Below are 3,751 nucleotides of genomic sequence, written 5' to 3' on the forward strand. Positions count from 1 at the left end.
TAACTTCTGGCATTCGTGGAATTGTTTCTAATTGTGCTGTACTGCAATCCTCCAACTCTTATACAGCCTCTTTTGATCTAGCAAATGACTGTTTTTCAAGCACCAGGGCTGGCCACGGACAAAATCTGCTGCCTTCTGGTAGTGCCATGGGCGATCTGTTGACCATGGAGATGTCCCTGTAAAGGGAATCACTGCTCGCAGGTTAAATCCTCTGCATAAAAGATGGACCAAGGTAATAAAGCTGGGGCCAAAGCCTATTCGCTTTAGGATGCTGAAAAGAAACACATGAGAGCCCTGTCAAAAGCCTTCTCCTGGTCCAGGCTTATCAAAACTATCTGCACTTGGCATTGTTTAACCCATGCCAACACATCCCTGATCAGTGCCAGGTTCAAACCTCCAGGCACTGCGTTTGTCTGATCAGGGTGAACTACCTGGGCCATCACCTCTCTCAGACGGTGGCCCAATACCTTGGCCAAGATCTTATAGTCAGTTGTCCGTAGCATGATCGGCCTCCACCTGGCCAAGTCTGCTCTATCTCCTACTTATGAAGAAGAGAGATTAACCCCACCTTAGCCGATGGGTCAGAGCTCTGCACTCTAATGCCTCCTCTTAAACTGTCAGCAGGTCTCTATTCAGTCCCTGTCCCCTCCCAGGTCTCCTCACCATCACCTGGGACCATCCTTCATCTTCAGTTACCCATTTTACTGTGTTCTACCCCTTCCTCCTGAAAGTCTGTTACAAGAGGAGGTCGACTCCCTTCCCCACATTTGGCCCTCTTACCTATGGCTTGTCTGGTTCTCATGTGGACATCTCCTGTGAGAAGGTTCAATTTTCACCTCTGCTCCAATCATGAACGTTTTGGCCTCCTGTCCTCTGATGTTGTTTCTGCCTGCCTTGTTTGCCAACCCTTAGAAGGCACTGCTCTTCCCTCCATCTCCTGCCCAAAGTCACCTTTCTCCAGGCCATCCTCAGGCTCTGCAACTGCCCACTCCGGTTGAGCCAGGCTGGAGGGTGCACCCAAGCTCTTCAGGGCTTCTGCCCAACTCGTGGGGCTCCATACACTTGCCAAGGATTAAAGAACTCTATTGGATCCACTACAACTGCCAAGGGCACATGTGGTAATTCTTCACCAGCAGGTGTTCCTTCCACTGGTTAGAAAACAGACGAAAACCCATGTTTTCGGCTGATATCACAATCACAATAGCCCATCTCGTGAAGAACATTGCCTGCCTCACTTGGCCCCATGTGGGTCTCCTTCTCTGCCCATTTTGACGGCTCTGATTCTCTCTGAGCCATCTCCGCCTTGTCTTGCACTCCTCTTGGAGCACACCTGAAGCCTCCAACTCTTCTGAGGACAGGCTTGCAAGGTGCCTCTCCGAGAGGGCAGTGTCGAAACAATGTTCTTTACTTCCGCAAAGGCTGCAGGTATTTGTTGCGTCACATTCTGCCACTGCGTGGCCCTCCAATTCGCATAGGGGACACCTTTGCCAACCCCTCTACTGCCTAGCACCCCGCACCACCGGCAGTAAAGGGGTTGGCCAGGGTAATGAAGAAAACCCTGGTGAGGCCCAATAGCAAAGCTGCCTGGGGGATGCAACAGGCCCCCAGGTACCATGGGCTCTACCTTCAGCCTCACCAGGTATCTCCCTTTTCCATTCCAGATGCCATAACGGCCACAGATTTTCTCTCCCACTGACACAGAGGAGCAGTACCTCCCCACAAAGGACCTGATGTCATTAACTGTGACAAAGGAGTTATATAGGTGGACCATCTGTGGGACCATGTGAGGCACTAGTCATAATCCACAGAGAACTTACTCTCTGAGTTGTCTGGAGCACTGGTCAAAAAAGTAAGAGCAGTCCACAAAGGAGGCAAAAGTCACATCCAAGAAACCAGACAATGTAACATTCTGTAAGCAGAAGATCTTTGAGGCAGCCATCGTGCGGAGATCATAGATCCTGCAAAATTCGGAGGACCACCCAATACCATCCAAAGCATTTCTTCACTTACGCCGTCACATCCTTCTGCAGCTCCACTCTACGCTTATGTCAAAGCTGCACCACTGGCTGGCATTTTTTTGCCTTCTTGCGGCATCAAGCTAAGATTCTACACTTGATCTGAGCCAAAAGGCAGAAGAGCGATAACCTGATTGACTACTGGACGGTAGTTATTGAGCCACTCTTCAGGATATTACGCAGCGCAGTGGTGAAAGAGTTGTAGAAGCTAGCAACAAGATTTAGATAAAAGTCTAGCCTTTTATTTTAACCTTTTTGTTTAAGACCTGAAAAAAAAAAAAAAAAAAACGACTGTGATATAGTGAGCTGTAAATTTATTTCAAATGGGTTTCAGATAAATTATTGAAACGGATTCATGACTCCATGTCTGTATTTGCTGCTATCCTAGTACGTAACACATAGAAAACAAGTAGCTTCGCAATAGCAAAGCCTGCAAAAATATTCGGAACTCATCAATGTTCCTCTCCACGGAAATCTTTAGTAAAAGGCGAAAGATTTATTCGTGAATGAAGAGAAACCCGAGCTATACTTTGGGTGTTGCTAGGCCTTTGAAAGTCCATTGGTGAGCTAGAAAGCTTGCTAAGGGTAAATTGGCCTGTGGCAAGAAAACTGTTGATAATGCACAGGTGTAGAAAAGAAAAGAAAGAAAAGAAAAGAAAAAAAGAAGAAAAGAAAAGAAAAGATTGAACTTATATTTATTAAATGAAATTGAACACGCTACACAGCTGAGAGCTATCAAGAAAAGAACAATAAGCATGAGCTTGGTTTTTCTCTCTCTTTATTTCTGCTTTTTTAACAGGTAAAGAGGTGCACCATTCCCAGAAGTACTGCAATACCGGGCTGATGCATGGAGCCCTCTTAGACTCCCACGGTCCGTTTAATATGTAGTCCTCATATAGAGGATGTATTAGATATTAAACTGATATTATTTTTTTTGTAAAAATATTTTGTCACCATCACATTCTTACAGCATGATTTACTTTCCACATATCAAATAAAATGAATAATTTATTTAGAAAAGCAGACGAATAAATAAATAAATACATAAGCAAGTCTTGATCCACTCTTGTTCAGGACCGGGTGCGACTCCCTATCAAAAAGGGCTATCACTCAAGTCTTCAGAGCAGGCCAAGGCATTCCACTTCAGGTCCCTGTGGAGTTCCTCCAAATTCTAGTCCGCTGCTCACGTAGACGATGTTGGTAAGCGGGCATCTACGGGCAGCCAGGACCTTTCGGCCCCTCACCATCTGCTCGCCGCATGCAGGGACAACGCGCTACCAACAGGTTTCTGGTGGACCAGATGGCATTCTTTGTGGCATTAAGTATGAGCCAGAGCACGGTGAACTGCTGCTTTGTAAAGCCCTTCCATTACTTGCCCACTCCTAGGACGGCGAGCTTGCATTTCATCTGGACCCCACCCGCTGGTAGGCACGGGAATAACAGGGGTGTTGCACGGTCTCTGGGGCATGGCATTCGGACCAGGGGCAGGTAGGGCATGTGGCCATGCCACGCGAGTGCAATACCGCCCTGACCGGTAGGATCTCATGGGCCACTATCCATGACAAGTCCTTGTGCCTGTTCTGGAGAGCCGGGTAGGCAGCCTTCCTCCAAACTTGTTTGGTCTCACCTAGGGTGAGGCCTGGAACTGGGCTCACAGTTTCCCGATCCTGCACAAGAAAGATAATAGACTTGTGATTAGTTAAAATGTGACATTTTCATTTTCTAAAAGATACCTC

The 3,751-nt window shown here is 47.1% G+C and overlaps 1 non-coding gene and 1 pseudogene across 1 annotated transcript; both read right to left on the bottom strand.

Annotated features, from left to right (window-relative positions):
• Window positions 1-2,426: 2,426 nt before the first annotated feature.
• LOC124390652 lies at window positions 2,427-2,541 on the bottom strand. The gene has a single exon (XR_006926799.1). It is a non-coding gene; the product is annotated as a U5 spliceosomal RNA (small nuclear RNA).
• A 276-nt stretch (window positions 2,542-2,817) lies between these two features.
• On the bottom strand, window positions 2,818-2,961 carry LOC124390706 (annotated as a pseudogene).
• Between the last annotated feature and the right edge of the window lie 790 nt (window positions 2,962-3,751).

Source organism: Silurus meridionalis, chromosome 8 (assembly GCF_014805685.1).
Source record: "Silurus meridionalis isolate SWU-2019-XX chromosome 8, ASM1480568v1, whole genome shotgun sequence".
NCBI classification, from domain to species: domain Eukaryota; kingdom Metazoa; phylum Chordata; class Actinopteri; order Siluriformes; family Siluridae; genus Silurus; species Silurus meridionalis.